The sequence below is a fragment of the Esox lucius genome, chromosome 7 (assembly GCF_011004845.1).
Source record: "Esox lucius isolate fEsoLuc1 chromosome 7, fEsoLuc1.pri, whole genome shotgun sequence".
Lineage (NCBI taxonomy): Eukaryota > Metazoa > Chordata > Actinopteri > Esociformes > Esocidae > Esox > Esox lucius.
In genome coordinates this window covers 10,837,412-10,855,078 of record NC_047575.1, presented here as the reverse complement: position 1 = coordinate 10,855,078, position 17,667 = coordinate 10,837,412, and the positions used below count along the sequence as shown (strand labels likewise).

Here is a 17,667-nt window from a genome sequence, read left to right as displayed (position 1 = left end):
TCAAATAAATTCCATTCATTTGGCAGACAATCGTTGATATAATGACATAAAGGAGCTGAAATAAAAGCCGGGTCTTTAAACAGACCGGTGCCTGCGTAGTGCGCTCGCAGGTCAGCTTCTGCGCGCTCATCTGAACGTAACTCGGGTTGACACAGTTTGACCTGTCAATAACCTACTCTGCCTGTCTTTGTTTTGCACTTAATTTAGTAAGCGCTGCGTTTTAGCCTATATATTTATTATTGCATCTATCTCTATACATTTATCAATACCCCGTGTTCTATTTTAAATCCTGAATTTTCTCCATGTATCCTATTCTTTGGTTTAGTTTGTCAAAGAACTTGCTATTTGATCGAAGGCACTGGGGGCTGTATTTAAAGAGCCTCTTTATGTGTTTAGTGTACTTTGTTAGAGCTTAGTGAGTGTGTGAGGGAAAAAGCTGACTGATAGACAAAAGTGCTTTTCTATGGCTCTCATAGAGCACTTTGAAAAGAGGCAGGTTTTTCAAATTAGATTTTGGTTTTCGTAAGATGTTTGCGAAAATTCTCTGTTATATTTTACCTGTCAAATCTCACTACATAATGGTCTGTATTGTGATTACCAACACATACTTAAAAAAACAACCCAGCATTGATACTTCATGTCTACAACGTTTACGAGGTGTCCAGTGGGCTCTGCGGTGTGGGGTTATCCTCTGTGTCGGCCTTGGTCTATAGAAACAGTAAATCGAGAGATTTTACAGTCAGATGAGCAGCAATAGATTAATTTGTTTAACGCTCCCTACTACAAAGAGCGTCTAATCTTCGCTTTCTTCAATGGCTTTAACCTCAATGTCAGGGAACGGAGCAGTGTCTTGGAGACCCGTCGCTCAAAGGCGCACTGTCACCTGCCCATCCACAGGTGCTCCCCCTCACTCAGGCTGCCTTAGCTACAGGAAATGCAAAAAAGCATAGGTCAGAGGTTGCAGTGGAGGCGGTTGCTCTGTTATAGCCTAGTTTGAGGATAAGAAAGCGGGTGCTCGTTTGTGGAGTGTGAATAGAGACAGAGCTTGAGAAAGCTTTGGGGCTTCATTTGTTACAGAAAACACAAAAAGATGTTAAGTTAAAAAAAGAGACCTCTGACATCGAGCGAAATGATAGAGTGAAATGTCCGTGTCACTCAATGCTGTGTGTGTGAGTGTGTTTTGGGGGGTGGGTCTGAGTTCTAATCTTGATGGCATGTAGCCTATCCGGCTGTATCAGGAAAAAAACTAAACCTAAACACGATTTAATGAGGATTTTGCTCATCTGTTTCATTTGCATTATCTGTGATATTTGAGGCTTCAATGTCCAAATGTGTATCCTTGCCACAAACCACACTACGTATTTTATAAACCGCTTACCGTGTAACAATGTGGAACTTATCCAAAAAACAACATAAGTAGCCTTCAAACATTATAGGGGGCCAGTTGCATAGGTTGTTTGCAGTGCTGTAGTACCCAGGCCACTAAACGACATAATGATCACCATTCAGCATTCCGGGCATCGGTCAAAATGTATTAAGACGTGTGGGTACTAACTGCCTATGTTAAAGAGAAGCCTATTTAAATTACATTCTTTAAAGGGAAATCTGGACAAAAAAAGTGCATCGTTTGCGAGTAGCAGGTGGATGATTGTACACGGTCGACTGACTGGAAAGAAAGATGCGCTCCCCGAAAGAGCATTCATGGTGGAGAACGCGAGCTTCCTCATTTCCTAATTAGCGCACGAATTCTGCTTCCTCGTGCTGGCACCCCGCGTTGCGACGACACCCGAACAAAAAGGTAAGTTACCACACGAGAACTTTTCTGTACCCTGTCAAAAGAGACTGTAACAATTCAACACAATGTTTCTTTTGGGGTAAATCTTTTTTTTGGTCTTCATCTTTCTTTTGGTCTTCATCCGAGTAGGACTTCTATGTGTGAGGCCGGTTTCTTCGAGAAAAAAACCTTTAACCATGTTTCTCAACATACACAGAAGCAGCCTATACGGCTGACAACTGAATGAGCTGGTGATTGAAACGCGGCATAGCGCGCCCCTCCCCCTTGGCAATTAATGTTTCAATTAAGTAACATAATTCCAGACATTGCTGACATTTTGTTAATAAGACTTATGACTGTATTGAAAACGTGAACAAAAATATTTTTCTGCCTGCCTTTTAATCCACCATTTAACGACTTCGTCTGTTAGTTTTACAAAGTAATAATTCTTGCATCTAGCAAGTTATCAATAATTTATTTTAGATTCCGTACGCTGAAATTAAGTTTGAAGCCACGTGGAACAAGTAAAAAAAAACTTAATTATACACGTCAGTATAACACCCCTGAAGAGACCTATTCTTAACTGAAACAATAATTCTTAAGCAAACGATTTAGAATGTGTTTCATATTATGCCACATTCTGTATATCCCTTTCATATTCAGATGAATGTGCCATTCCCAATCTTTCTCCCTGCTTTTTTGTAGGCCTATAATTTCCTGTTCTTAACTAAAGAAAAGCCAACTATAGCCTAGTAATTATTCCAGCATTTTCACTGACCCTGTAACCAAACATATGGTTCTCTGTTTTTTTTTTTTGCAGGTAAATTAATGTCCCTCGTTTAAAACCTGCAATTTGATATGCAAACAATCACTTGTGGATTAGTAACACCCCGCTCCCAATTTACCAGTTACCCACTGATATGTATATAAGGGCTGTATACTTGCACGAAAGAGGTAAATTAGGGCATGTTTGAAAGGGGAGTCATATAAACATTCTCTTGTATTTTCAACAGGTCATATACAACATATTCTGTCAGAAAGTACTAGTACATAGTCACTCTATTGGCAAACTGTGTGTATGTAAGCAATGGTATTAGTAAGCACAGAAGATAATCACGGAATTGGCTTGAAAAGAAACTACAAATAGCAGTTAGATTTATTAGGCTTATTTTGTATAAACTTTGTACAAACTTATATTCAGTTTCTCTATATGTAGTGGTAATCAGTCGGGTAATTATCATGATGAATACAATATTGTACTAATCAATTACCCCCACATGGGCAACCAACTGTAACTTAAATAATAATAATTACACTTATAATAATTTGATATATTCTACATTTTCTCTCAGTTCTTTTTAAAATGAATTTCTACTGTTGGTTATCTACTGTGTATTTATGCAGGTAGTTTAGTTGAATAATAAACATTGAATATTACTTTAATGTTATTAAATGATTTGCCACATTTTCATGACACATGATTTAATCCACTAGCTGTCCTATTCATTTACAGTAAACTTAGACAAACGGTCCTATAAAATGTCCTGATATGCTACTCGATCTATTGTGTACGATGATTTACCTTAACATATTCAGAGGATTGTGCACTGTGATATACTTTTACAACATATTACAAATTAAACGGACAGGCACTCGAGCAAATATAAATACGTAAAGAAAAGGTGTCATGCAAATGTTTAGAAATCATCTCGGGAAATAGGGGGAAAAACGGCACAATACTGGTTCATATATGAATACAAATGACATTTTATCTCCTATTATTGATCATAAAAATATTATAAAAATATCGATAGTTTGTTCCTTACTGAAATTGTCATTTTAGTCATTTTAAAAAGTACGTTATGAATTTGCATGTACAGTTTAATAACAGTATATATAGAAATATAGAAATACCACTATTTTAAGGGGATGACATTTGTCTCAGCAAAACTCCTGGACAATTTAAATCTCCTCGTTTTTACTCTCCAGAAAACTTTATTCTCCTGACATTCTCTGCGCACTTTAACTTCTATGTGTTTCTAGCTGTTTTTAATCCAAATAAAATCAAGGCTAATGCTTCATTAGCGGGTATTTTTACATAATGATCCTCATGATGCGCCGTTAATTTTTTTTGGTTAACGCAATTACCAGGCTGTCAGTGGACGGGGTCTGAAAGGTCTAATTACCCGGTGGCATGCCGGGAAATAGTTGGAAGTGTCTTTGGGCAGGTGGCCCTGGAGGTGGGAGTCAGACAGGAGCATGCCGAGGCGGGCAATTACTGGATGAATTTCACTTTAATAAATGTTGAGCTACATTTGGAAATGCAGATAACAGCTTTCTGCCTAATGGGTGCTGCACTGAAGCCACTTGAGCAAGGGAATGATCTGAAAGAGGGTTTGATTAACACAAGCTACATGATCCAGAGAGGGAGAGACAGCGTGTTTGAGTGAGGGGGAGAACGCTACATGGATAATGTGAAAATTAGAGGACAGGGAGGGGGAGGGAGGGTTGAGGGTAATGTTTGGTAACACCTGTGTTTTCACTCGTTTGTAATATCACACACTCAGATGTTGACATAGACTGACACATCAGTGACACACACACACACACACACACACACACTATCTGTGAATGTGCCTGATACACAGATACAAACACACTCACAAACACACACACATAGACATTCCTATACAGCTACTGAATGATTAACATGTATTATTTCACAAACACATGCTCAACAATTTTATATAAAATCTAATTTCTCCAACAGCATGTGTGTGTGTGAGTGGGGAGTTGTTGAGTTTGTCATTATTATTTTTTGTATGTCATTTCTATGAGGATGAACAGTATGTCTTGCATTTGAATGTGCGAGTCAACCATATAGTCATTGCATACAAAGCTGTATGCAGGCCAGTCATATTGATTTTATCGCAGTGGATTTTGCCATGTCTTTTGGGCTGTGTACATTGGGTTATCTGCATGTGGGGACTGTTGAGCCTACAATGTATGTAGTGTGTTTGTGTGAGCAGTGTAAATGTGTGGTTTTGTGTGTGTGTGTGCGTGTGTGTGTGTAGGGTGCTCCTGGCTGTGAGCGGCCTGGTCTCCCTCCACTCTGCTGGAGCTAAAAGCCCTGAAACGGGACGGTAATTGCCCAATTAGGCCCCTCGCTCTGTGGGCCGCAGAGCACTACGCGCCTCCACGCGCTCACAGAGTCACATAATTGAGCTGAAAGCAAACGAACGGACTGCAGACAAACAAGCTACTAGAAAATAATTACTTGGAGTGTTTCTTTTCAGTACCTGTACAGCGGATTTCATTATCGTCAATAGCCTCTAAAGCTGCTCGAAACGCTGGTAGTTGTCATTTTCATAGAGACTTGATAATGACATTAATTTGTCTTAATGGGTGGTTCTATTGTTATAAATAGTAAAATGAGCTGAAATTGTCTTGCCATGGCAGGCTGAGAGGACTTCATTGCGCTCCTAGCAGACATGAGGAGATAATTTGGTGTGCTTGTCAAATTTCCAATAATTTGTTATATGGAACATGAGTAATGCTAGTGCCATTAATGTTCATTTTCCTGTAAATTCATTACTGCCCTTTTTCCCTTTTATGTTTTTAATGCTTCTGCCCATTTTTCACTGCCTCAAGTGGTTACACAAGGACTGACTAAAAACACGCTACCAAACCCAAGCATACACACGCACACACACACACACACACACACACACACACACACACACACACGCACAGAGAAGACTTGTGTACTCAAGCATATAAATACTTGTGAACAGTGAACCCAGACACAGATTTGTAAACAAAGAATGCTCACATTGGATTACGTGCAAAGTGTTCATAACAAAAATACAGGTTTTCTGAATATTTTCAGACCTTAAATTGTCTGTTGTTGAGATCAGTTCATCTCCATCTGCTTCCATCAGTTACACACAAAAATCTGTTTAGCACTTTAGTGTGAAAAAACCTTCAGAAATGGAAACCTGGGAAGACAAGACCATCCATACCCTTCTGACTAAGTTGGCATACACAGTGAAATGCTAAATGATTAGAACAACAATTTCATGTCATATTGCGGCACAAATATGTACTGATAGATGGTGTAATGTCCTGCACCACTTGATGTAATATTGGGTTGGGCTGACAGCGAAGGGTCATGAGTTGCAGGTTGGGGTAACCTCTGAATTTCCCACATTGGTGTCAGAAAAGGGATGAAACTTTTAAGGCACCAGCGTTCAGTATATGTGTAGTTGCAAGTACTGTTAAAAAGTTTGGGGTTACTTTGAAATGCCCTAGCTTTCCATGAAAACATACATGAGATTAGTTTAAATAGGAAAAACAGACAAATGAATAGGGAATACAGTAATTGACAAGGTTAGAAATAATTATTATTTTTTTGAAATAATTATTTGTGTCCTTCAAACTTTGCTTTTGTCAAATAATCCTCCATTTGCAGCAATTACAGCCTTGCAGACCTTTATCATTCTAGTTGTCAATTTGTTCAGGTGATCTGAAGAGATTTCACCCCATGCTTCCTGAAGCATCTTCCTCAAGTTGGATTGGCTTGATAGGCAATTCTTACGTAACATACGGTCAAGCTGCTCCCACAACAGCTCAATAGGGTTGAGATCCAGTGACTGTGCTGGCCACTCCATTATTGACAGAATACAAGCTGACTGCTTCTTCCCTAAATAGTTCTTGCATATTTTTGAGCTGTAAATAGTTCTTGCATAATTTTGGGTCCTTTTCCTGTTGTAGGAGGAAATTGGGTCCAATCAAGTACCATCCACAGAGTATGGCATGGTGTCGCAAAATGGAGCGATAGCCTTCCTTCTTTAAGATCCCTATTACCATGTACAAATCTCCCACTTTACCACCACCAAAGCACCCCCAGACCATCACATTGCCTCCACCATGCTTGTCAGATGGCATGAAGCACTCCTCTAGCGTCTTTCATTTGGTCTGTTTCTCTCGAATGTTCTTTGTGATCCGAACACTTCAAACTTCGATTTGTCTGTCCATGGCACTTTTTTCCAATCTTCCTCAGTCCAGTGTCTGTGTTATTTTTCCTATCTTAATCTTTTCTTTTTATTGACCAGTCTGAGATATGTCTTTTTCTTTGTAACTTTGCCTACAAGGTCAGCGTCCCTGTGTCGGCTTTTCACTGTTGATGTTGAGACTGGTGTTTTACGGGTACTATTTAATGAAGCTGCCAGTTGAATCAATCAATCAAATTTATTTATAAAGCCCTTTTTACAACAGCAGTTGTCACAAAGTGCTTTTACAGAGACACCCGGCCTTAAACCCCAAGGAGCAAACAACAGTAGTGTTGAATTTCAGTGGCTAAGAAAAACTCCCTAAGAAGGCTGAATTTTAGGAAGAAACCTAGAGAGGACCCAGGCTCAGAGGGGTGACCAGTCCTCTTCTGGCTGTGCCGGGTGAAATATTAAGTCCAATTGGAATAATTAATACATTTATCTGGGCTAAATCCAGAATCTATTTAAAATTAGACTAGGTCAGAAGTATGACCAGATGGACAAGGACAGGGACAGCAACGGGCCCCCCAAACCAGGTACTCCGCAGGTGTGGACCAGGACCTCGTCCTCCTAAAGTTTAAAACTGGAGAAGACTGGGAAAATTCAGAAAATGCATTCATCATATCAACAACGATTTATAGTGGAGAAGGAGAACTTTGTGGGGAAGGAGAACTGACCCAATCCCCCAGCACAATAGTATAACAGCGTAAGACCTAGGAACCGAGACGGGGGGGGTCCGGTGACACTGTGGCCCTACCCGTGGGAGGCCCCGGACAGGGCCCAACAGGCAGGAAATCAATCCACCCACATTGCCAGGCATCAACCAAAGGGACACCCAACAACCGCAACCACCCTGAATGAGGGCCGAGTATTGCCAGCAGAGTACAGCCCAATTGCACAAGTGCGCAACAGAGAGACAACAACAGTTGAAGACCTGTGAGGCATGTTTCTTATACTAGGCACTCTTATTGTCCTTTTGCTCAGTTGTGCACCGGGGTCTCCCAATCCTCTTTCTATTCTAGTTAGAGCCAGTTTGCGGTGTTCTATTAAGGAAGTTGTACAGAGCGTTGTATGACATCTTCAGTTTTTTGTAAATTTCTCGCATTGGAATAGCCTTCAGTTCTCAGAACAAGAATAAATTGATATATGTCAGAAGAGAGATCTTTGTTTTTGGTCATTTTGAGCCTGTAATTGAACCCACGATTTTTGATGCTTCAAGTACTCAACTAGTCTAAAGAAGGGCAGTTGTATTGCTTCTTGAATCAGCAACACAGTTTTCAGTTGTGCTAACATAATTTAAAAAAGGTTTTCTAATAATCAATTTAAAGTTATAAACTTGGATCAGCAAACACAATGTGCTATTGGAACACAGGACTGGTTGCTGATAATGGGCATCCATATGCCTACATTCTATTAGAAATCAGCCATTTCTATCTACAGTAGTCATTTACAACATTAACAATGTCTACACTGTATTTCTGATCAATTTGATGTTATTTTAATGCACAGAACATTTGTGAAAACAAGGATATTTCTAAGTGACCCCAAACTTGAGTATAGTTTCCTCCCTCATAGTTTACACTAGAATCATACTACTACATATCACTGATTCTACCTTTAAGGTATACAATATATACATACAGTGAGGGAAAAAAGTATTTGATCCCCTGGTGATTTATTATGTTTGCCCACTGACAAAGAAATTATCAGTCAAAAATTTGAATGGTAGGTTCATTTCTACAGTAAGAGACAGAATAAAAACCAAAAAATCCATAAAAAATATTATAAATTGATTTGCATTTTAATGAGTGAAATAAGTATTCAACTCCTCTGCAAAACATGACTTAGTACTTGGTGGCAAAACCCTTATTGGCAATCAGAGGTCAGACGTTTCTAGTAGTTGGCCACCAGGTTTGCACACATCTCAGGAGGGATTTTGTCTGAACCCTGGCATACCAACTCATTTGTGAAATAAGGTGAAGGGGGTGTTTGGCTGGTACTGGAACAAGCTCACTTGTCTTCATTGATGAAGTACCTGCTGATAATTGAAGTAGCATGAATTCTGATCCAACCAATAGCTTCAAACACATTGGATGGTGATTCACCTTGCAGCAGGACTCAGTTAACACTGCCATAGTTGCAAGGAGTTTTTTAGGGCCAAAAAGTGGAATGTTTTTATACTGGCTAAGCCAGTCACCCATCTGAATCAGAGTATTTCTTTCACATACGAAAGACAAGATTCAGGGCAAAAGGCCCAGAAACAAACATAAACTAAAGATGACTGCAGTACAGACCTGGCAGAGCGTCATTAGGGAAGATGGTCAACATCTCATGATGTTTGTGGGTCACAGACTTCAGTAATTGTCCATGTAAAGGATATGTGACCAAGCACTAAACATGTTGTTAATCTTTTCAACTACATACAAACACTCTGTTATGAAACCGGGCAGTCTGAACTTTAATCCTGTATTAATTTCAAGTACTTGTCAAATTTATTTTCATTCGTTAAGAATAATGTTTCAGTCCTATTTCAATGTTAATATATATAAAAAAACTAATATATCTTTTTAAATGAGAAAATAAACAAAAATGTAATTATTGACACCCTAGACTTAACATTTGGTGCATAGCCTTTGGCAAAAATAACTCCAGTCAAGCACTTCCTATAACCATGCATGAGCCTCCTGCTCCTCTCTATTGGCAGTTAGGCACCCAGATTTGAAGGGTGCCTTCTCCCAATTACTGTTTTAAGATCTTTCCACAGGTTTTCAGTAGCATTTAGATCTGACTCTTTGCTGGCCATTTCAGAACAGTCCAGCTTTTTGTCTAGAACCATTCCTGATTGCTTTTTGAAGTGGGGTCATTGGCCTGTTGGATGACCGATGACCTTTGACTGAGACCCAGTTTTCTGACACTGGGTTCGACGTTGCGCTCCAGAATGCCTTGGTTATTTTCATAATTTCATGATGCTATTTACATTCAACACACTCCAGGGGCAGCATTGCAAGCCGAAAACATCACTGAACCTCCTCCCTGTTTGACTCTGGGGAAGTTGTTGTTTCAGTTGTTTTAGTTGCCGACGATGGTGTGAGTTGAAAATGTCATACCTCGTTATGAAGGTCTGCTTGAATATATGAGGCAGTTGAGAAAAGTTATTTTCATCAAGTTATCTCTTCAGCCATGTCGAGACAATTTGACTACTGTTCATGGCCCTCCAACTTTTGAATTTCAAATGTCTTTTTATAAGAAATTATTTCACCTAAGTGCAAGGATGCTAATTTGTTTGGTCAAGAATGTATTTGTGAGGGTTTGTATTTCCAAGTATTTGTGGTGTGTGTATGGTTCCATGTATTTGCCTGTGTGTGTGTATGTTTGTGTGGTTCCATGTATTTTCCTGTGTGTGTGTGTGTGTGTGTGTGTGTGTGTGTGTGTGTGTGTGTGTGGTTCCATGTATTTTCCTGTGTGTGTGTGTGTGTGTGTGTGTGTGGTTCTATGTATTTTCCTGTGTTTGTGTGGTTCCATGTATTTGCCTGTGTGTGTGTATGTTTGTGTGGTTCCATGTATTTTCCTGTGTGTGTGTGTGTGTGTGGTTCCATGTATTTTCCTGTGTTTGTGTGGTTCCATGTATTTGCCTGTGTGTGTGTATGTGTGTGTGGTTCCATGTATTTTCCTGTGTGTGTGTGGTTCCATGTATTTTCCTGTGTGTGTGTGTGTGTGTTGTTCCATGTATTTGCCTGTGTGGGTGTGTCTGAGTACTTTGAGAGTATGTCTAATACATGTCCATAGTGCCAGGGCGCCGTGACTCAGGAGCTGACTGGGGACTGAGGGATGAAGCCCACACTCCTCACTGCCTTGTTGTGTAATACCATCTAATAATAGGTTTCATACAGCCCTCTTCTAACTTTTCATCAAGCCTCCAAGCAGACCAGTGGGAAATAGTGTGCCCTTGATAAGCATTGTAGACCACCTCATTAGTAAGGACATCGGCCTGAGCCCGCTGAAATCACACAACACAATGGAGTTGGTCATGGGGAAACATAAGGCTTTAAAGTACTGGAATACAGCAGGAGACAAACTTTGACTGTGAATACATTAAGTATTTTATTGTGTGTTTTGGTTCTGTCTCGTCTTAGTTTATATATGTGGGTGAATTTGGTTTCTACGCATTTCTGTGAGTTCTGTTCATTTGCCCGTGTGTGTGTTTGTGTGTGAGTCTGCTACTCTGTATGATGATGTGTGACACACTCCAGATGAAAAGTCTCAGAGCCTCTCAGATCCACACAACAGCCGATGAAGAATCAGTGACTTTTATTGGTGTAGAATAAAAGGATGTGATGAAAGAGTCAAAGCCTAAAAGAGAGAAAAAGGGATTCAGAGGGAGGGGCAAAAGAGTGCAGAACAAGGCCCCATCCATCACGGGTGTGGAGGAGACGCATTCCAACGCTCAGAGCAGGAGGATACACTCACTCAAAGCCACAATGGAGGGGGAGTCTGGGAGAAGCCGGGAGAGGCTGGGAGGAGCATCCATCAATACACAACCTCATCCATGGGCTTTCTGTCCACACAGTCGCAATTCAGCTCCCAGTCCGATTCATTGCCCTCTGTGGGCATGACAAATGTACATTTCTGATGCCAAAAGCATTCATACCCTCAGAGAATCTCACATGTCCCCACTGCCGGGACAGCTCACGGTTCACACTTCGGGTCGGCGCGTTCAGCGTCACGCATGTCTTCTCCAGTTCAGGTCCTTCTACGCAGCCTGTCCCTGCGTGTGTTGCTTTCATTATATCAGAGGACTTTCTGTCTGTTTCCCTCAAAATTCAAGCAAACTCTGTTTTTCCCTGGCCCAGTCAAACTAGACAGAGGGCTGGTAGGATGGTTCATGGTGTGGTGGGGGGGTGGGGGGGGGGGTTGGAGGACAGAGGGAGCAGGTGATGGCTTTCTGGAGTGCACCCTTTCACACCCCTCTCTTTCTCTGTTTGAGCAGCGTGAAGAGGTAGGAGAGATGAGGGGCCTCCTCCTCACGCCCCCAGGGGCTGCACCTGCCAGGGGTGAGGACGGCGGGTGTGAACTCTGAACCATGGGCCGGCCGGGCCTGCTCACTCAATATCCGTACACAGGTAACGTACGAGGGCTAACACGTTGTTACGCACACATGTTGGGTCCACAGAATCTTGACATGCACCCATTTTGTATGCACGATCACACACGTTTCTAACACAGCTCTGACGCACCATTTGACATAGCTGAAAAATATTTTTGTGGTCTTTAGGAAGTAATACTTGTTGAGCTTGTGTTTGTTGCCAAGCGCTGTTGTAGTAACCAAAGAACCTGAAGAAAATAAACTTTTGTAGTAACCAACACTAGATCCCCCATATAATGGTCTTCTCAGAACCAGAAAAGAATATATAATAGTCACTTATTTTCTAATCCAAATCAATGTTTGGGCCTTTTTTGATGGAAGCACATTTCAAAACTATGACTATGTGAATGTTGTTTCCCTTTGAAGTGCATGTGAACTCAAGATCACATCTTAGATACTGTATGTTGATAAGTTTGTTATTGTCTTAATCACCCTTCAAGATATGAATCCCAATATAGCCCAAGAACTTTAGAAAAATGCTGACTTTATTTTGTTTTATTGCCTCTTCAGACAGTGTGGCCAGTGCCACGGGCCTGCACTTCATCCTCATTAACACTTTGATGTCACACATAAACAATTGCACATGGCAACTGTCAAATAACATCACCACAGATGTTACCAACAGCAGTGCAAAACATTGTGCAATGTTAAGTAGCCTTTTCCCCCAGATCAGAGCTGGACTAGTGAACTTACAGTGGGTCATCACCCCCTTTCCAAATGTTTGCCCTTTGTTGCATTACAGCCAGAAATGAAAACATAAAAACTCTGGCTGTTTTCTGGATTCATTTACACACACTAACCCACAATATTGGAAAAGTGGGGGAAAAAGTTTCAAAATATCTAAAACAGTGTGACAATTGATTAAAATAATACCAGTAAAATAACCTATTTGGATAAATGAACAACCCCCTTAGAATTGCCATTGTGTCACGGTATGGTGAGGATCAGCGCCACCGTGATGTGCACCCCCAGTTTCTGTCATTCCACAAACACATCCCAGACTGGTTTTGTGTCACACGTCTTCAATCACTCACACCAAGTCCCAATCAGTCTATCAGTATGTGTTTAAATGTTTCTCCTCTGCTCGCCTCACTTGTCGATCATTGTTGTTTATTGTATGTCCACACATAACGGGTGAGTGCTTTTATTTTGTTGTTTAAATTCAGCCCCTTTACTTTCATTAAGTTTATTCTGTGTTCAGTGTTTGTTTGAAATAAAAAAAGTCAACATTCGAATATGATCCGCCTGCGCCTGGTTCCTATCCACCACCAATCGTTACACATTGCAACTTGTTGAGGTGTCACCAACCACCTTCCAGATCACAAAATAAGCTAACTGACTTCCATCTGTGATCAATTGTTGTGATTTTAATTAGCTCAGTATAAAAGAAGTTGTTCATAGAGGACTCCAAGTCTTAGTGCACCTCAGAGAAGTATGGGCAGGAAGGTACTTTCAAAAGATCTACAAAATAAAGTTGTCATGGGGATGGATGGAAAAAGAATCTAAGGCTTTCTCTATCCCCTGGAGCACAGCTAAGACCATTATTAAGAAATGGAAAGTGTGTGGCACCACCCAGACCCTGCATAGATCAGACAGCTCATCTAAACTGGATGCCTGTGCAAGGAGGAGACTGATCAGAGAAGATACCAAGATGCCAATGAAAATTTTGAAGGAGATTCTGGACTTAAATTTAAGCATGTGATAACAATATCACAAGCGCTCCACAAATCGGGCCTCTATAGGAGGGTGGCAAGACAAAAAACACTCCTCAACAAAGGCAACATCAAGTCTCGTTTGAGCTTTTCCAGAAAGATAAATTCCAAGGCCAAGTGGCAAAAGGTGCTGTGGTCAAATTAGAACTTTTGGCTCTGAATGCAAAATGATATGTCTGGCAAAAACTCAATCAATCTTCAGTCTATCCACCCATAAAATACAATGCCTATAGTAAAGCATGGCATTGGCAGCATCCTGCTGTGGGGGTGTTTCTCTTCAGCTGGGACTGGAACATTTGTTAGGATATGGACAGTGCAAAATACCAACAGATTCTTGAGGAGAACCTGAATCCCTTTGCCAGGAAGTTGAAAATGGGAAGATGGTTCACATTTCAACATGACAAAAGTACACCACCAAAGTAACCAAACAGTGGCTGAAGGAAAAGAAGGTAAACATCCTTGAGTGGCCTAGCTAGAGCCCCATTCAAAATCCCATCAAAAATCTGTGTAAGGACTTGAAGAGTGCAGTCCATAAATGGTCACCATACAATTTGACTGAGCTTGAACAATTCTGAAAGAAAGAATGTGTAAATATTGCAGAATCTTGGTTTGCAAAGTTAGTAGAGACATATTCAAGGAGACGCTGTAAAAGCAAAAGGTGGTTCCACCAAGTATTAACTCAGGGGGGTGTTCACATCCAAATAGTGTATTTTGCTCTTTTAGTTTATTTCTAAATGTTTTCACTTGGATTTTGTGGGTGACTGTGTGTAAATAAAGCCGGAATGTGTCAAATTTTATGTGTTTTCATTTCAGTCTGTAAGGCAACAAATTATGAGTATTTTAAAAGGGGTTTGTGACTTTCTATACCCACAGTAGATTAATCCAGCCAAAGTAATGTGTGATTGTATAGGTAGCTACATGTGTAGCCAATGCAAACTAACATAACCCAATTGCTGGTAATAGCACTAACCTTAATTAGCTAGTGCTTAGTGACTTGATAATACAAGTTACTAGGGATTCAGCTACACAAAAAGACAAATAATTATACTGAACAAGTTTTGATATTAGTGAAAACTACTTACATGTACAATCAGTCTCTGTTGACAGGTATATCCTGTTGCCGAGGCAGTTAGACACAGCTACATAGTGGAAATTTGTAAAACTGGAGAAATAGTCACTGCACACCCAGCTCTTCACAATAACATGTCCCATGCTTGTCATGGCTCTCTGTAAACGTAATCCATTTCTGCCTTACTCCTGGATTGTTTGGAAAGCTGGATCAAGATACAGTAAATTGAAACAGGCTCTATGTCAAACATGACAACGCCAGTGAGATAGATGTCAACTGCATTTGCGTCATGATGCACAAGGAGATCATTTGCAATGGGAGGAGAATTCAACAAGCAAAACATTTTAATTGGTGAGCAACAACGATCTACGTAGGGGTGAATTCTTTGACCCAAATGTATTAAAACAGCGATACACATACACCATAACACTTTAAGGGGATTATTCACTGACCGAAACACTGAGATAACAGGTTTTTAAGTATTGCTGAATTCAGTTAAACGCCCCTTTAATGTCCAAAATCAGAAGTCGTGTCACAGTCTCTCTTGATCTCATGATGTCTTTCTAGGCTCAGTACTGGTCTATGTCATTTTGGAGTGGTGGAATGGTTCGGTTTGGGTCTTTTCCAATTCATTGTATTCGCCTGTGGTCCAGTATGAAAGTGGCATCCCAAAGAGTAAGTCTCATTTATAAAAGTCATCTGTGCAGACAGCCTGTCATAGCAATGCTGGCAGCTCTTGTTATGTTTGACAAACTGGCTACAAATGGGTATTATTCACTGTGTGGAGGTCCATTTGGGTTCTGTCAGGACTCAGAGCAGCACTAGGGTCGGTGTCAGTGGACCCCTGGCCCGGGCCCGCTGAAAGCCAGTGTATTGGTTTCTATGGTAATAGGGGGGAGCAGTAACCCCCACCTAGGAGTGTCCCGCCGCGTGTCGCCTCCTCAATAGAGCGCATCTGCAGAAAACCGGGGACCCTCTGAAATGGGCAGTGACCCGTCCCTGGCTGCCACAAAAAAATCAACACATTTTATACCCCAGAACCACAGAGCCGGGGTTTTTCTCAGCGCTTACGTCATAACTCAGAGACAAAAACGCCGGGACAGAGCCCTGCACTGTCAGATGCAGAGTGAAGGAGAGAGAGGAGTATGGGCTGGGAGGGTGGGGTTGTGTGGGGGGTATTCCAGAGGGGCGGTCGCCCCGGTCATTAGGATGGGGGGAGAAGTCAGATGCAGGAATGAATGGGAGTTGAAAAAAATCAAACGAAAACTTTAACAAAAGCTGGCTCCAAAACACAATGGCCGCCATAGAGATTTGGGAATAAAAGGGGATATTGGGTTATGAAAATGATTCAGGGGGCTATTCTTACTCATGCAAATGTCCCCAAATTTGTCATTCATTACCCTGAAAGTGTTGCACTCGCCTTGGCAACGGCCTTACTCATTTCAGGACTGGGTACAGTTTTACATTTCCATCAGAATATACACTGAATTGAGCAACTCAACCTTCACAACATCATTTCCACATAATATGTTTTCTGCTATGGTGACACTTCAAAAAGAATCAGGCAACACAAAGAAATTGGTTACTGCGTGTAAAATAATATTATCCACCAATAACACAGCAAAGTAACAGTGGCCAAATTCACAAAACAGACATTTTAAAACACTGCTTCAAAAATACTGAATGTAAAACAATACTTTCAAACATTTCCTGGTATCACTCAACATTTCATTTCAATACAAATAGAAAATGAAACTCACTCCTAAAAGGAGACTGATGGGAGAGAGATGGGAAAAAAATCGTGAACACAACAGGGAGTCGAAAATGAAAAGGATATAAGAGGTCAGGGAGTCATCTGAGCAGCAATGCCCAGCAGAGCCCAATCCTGAGAGCTTAATTATACCAAGCCATTATTCTAATTAAAATACCGTAGTTGGAGCCAGAAACGGAATTAAACAAGTAATTACATACACAATAGCTGATAGTAATGTTGACATACGTGAACAGCGTGGCAGCCACCACCACGCTCTACCCCACCACAACCCAGAACCCCTCCTCTTTTCTCCTCCTCCCTCCCGTGGCTCAGCTGTCATTCCCAGGGGGGATCCAATTAATTCAATTAAGTGAATGCATAAGTACTGTGGGACTCCATCACATGGTTCACTCATTCAAGTAAATCTCAAACTACTTAGCTTGTTCAATAACAACACGGGATTTTAAAAATATATTTGTAACTCGTTTCCTCGGCTTCCTGATTTTGTGGAAAGGATCACCATGCTAGAAACGTCTTTAAAGTTTAACCACATTTCTACTTCCTGGTCTGTTCTGACCTCCACTCCCTTCCTTCTCTCTTTCTTTCCCTTTCCATCCTGGAGCCAATCTTGCCAGCCCACAGAGGGATGAAACGAGATGAGAGGGAACAGAAGAGTAACACCATGAAAAGGTGGGAGGAGTAGAGAGAGACAGGCAGCACTTGTTTGGGCCATAACTCTGTGCACGTGACTCGTTCCTCTTGGTTTCTGGTGACATTTTCTAAAGAGAGAGAAGGAAAACGGTGGAGAAAGTGGTTTGCATTCTTTCACATATTGTTGTTAGGGAGTGTTTGGGTGTGAAAAAAGGACAGAACAGAGAAAGAACAAAGGGGGTGTACCTTGGCTGAGGGCACAATCATTGACGTCCCCAACACTTTGAACAACTTGTCAATTGAGATGCTGAAGTGGCTACATTCTAAGCATTCTGTCACATTTGTGTACAAACCCCTTGAAAGTGCTTGCTGACCTGCCCATCGCCCTTTATTGGAGTTCAAATGGCAAGACGCATGCATTGTGTCTAGGAGAGTTCATTAAATTCATTGGTTTGACCTGTTATTTTTAAAGCCAAAAAGTCTACTGAATTGGAGAAAAAAATCTAAGTCAGCC

General features: G+C 41.0%; 2 long non-coding RNA genes across 2 annotated transcripts; one reads left to right on the top strand and one right to left on the bottom strand.

Moving 5' to 3' along the window:
- Positions 1–637: 637 nt before the first annotated feature.
- Positions 638–1,458, bottom strand: LOC105027665. Its single transcript, XR_829313.2, has 3 exons — positions 1,379–1,458; positions 824–925; positions 638–707 (listed from the first exon to the last, which is right to left on the bottom strand). It is a non-coding gene; the product is annotated as an uncharacterized LOC105027665 (long non-coding RNA).
- Positions 1,459–1,714: 256 nt separating this feature from the next.
- LOC105027666 lies at positions 1,715–17,172 on the top strand. The gene is made up of 3 exons (XR_829314.4): positions 1,715–1,798; positions 11,813–11,945; positions 17,125–17,172. It is a non-coding gene; the product is annotated as an uncharacterized LOC105027666 (long non-coding RNA).
- Positions 17,173–17,667: the final 495 nt, after the last annotated feature.